Below are 1032 nucleotides of genomic sequence, written 5' to 3' on the forward strand. Positions count from 1 at the left end.
AGATTCTTTCAGAGACACGATAACTTTAAGGATAATATGTATTTCTCATCAATTAACTTCCTATTCATTGTATACTTCATCCGTTTATATCACAGGATTGCTTCAAAACATACGTGCCTGTACATCCCAGTTATAGTTTCTGATGTGAAGATACTTTTGTGAACAACGTTCTTTGTAAACGCTTGCTTTCCACCATTGAAAGGCTCGGCAATACTAGAGTGCATTCACGTGTAATGTAAAATTTCACACACACACACACACACACACACACACACACACACACACACACACACACACACACACAGAAACGTGCATGGTACTTTTTTGCACACACACGTTCCTACAACTCTTGGACTGCACTAAACTGGAAACACACACAGACACACACACACATCTACCCTTTCTCTCTCTCTCTCTCTCTCTCTCTCTCTCTCTCTCTCTCTCTCTCTCTCTCTCTCTCTCTCTCTCTCTCTCTCTCTCTCTCTCTCCGCGGAAGGCTATCTCCCGCACCAGTTCTCCCTCTGTATCTCTATGTGCTTTAATTTGTCCGCAGGTTAGAAGCAGTTGGCTGAAATAAAGGAGGGAAGAAAATATAGACTGACAGAAAATGAATTGAGAGAGAGAGAGAGAGAGAGAGAGAGAGAGAGAGAGAGAGAGAGAGAGAGAGAGAGAGAGAGAGAGAGAGAGAGAGAGAGAGAGAGAGAATAACAAAAGATAAGAACAGAAAGACAAAGCGTACGAAAAGCTAAAATTAAATACAAAGGGAAACATACTGAGAGAAAAACCGTACAAGAAAACAAGGATTGGAAATAAATAACAGAGAAAACAAAACAGAAAACAAAGACGGAGGTAACGTGGCAGGTGAAAAAATAAATGAATAAAAGTGCGAAGAAAAGAAGAGGTAATACACACGGAAGACTGAGAATAATTTACATATGCTGCGGCGTGAATTGCGAAATACAATGACGAAAGGAGGAAGCTGCAGTAACACTAATTTCACTTGAATACGAATGTGAATAGACTGAAGTGAAG

Source organism: Scylla paramamosain, chromosome 42 (genome assembly GCF_035594125.1).
Source record: "Scylla paramamosain isolate STU-SP2022 chromosome 42, ASM3559412v1, whole genome shotgun sequence".
NCBI classification, from domain to species: domain Eukaryota; kingdom Metazoa; phylum Arthropoda; class Malacostraca; order Decapoda; family Portunidae; genus Scylla; species Scylla paramamosain.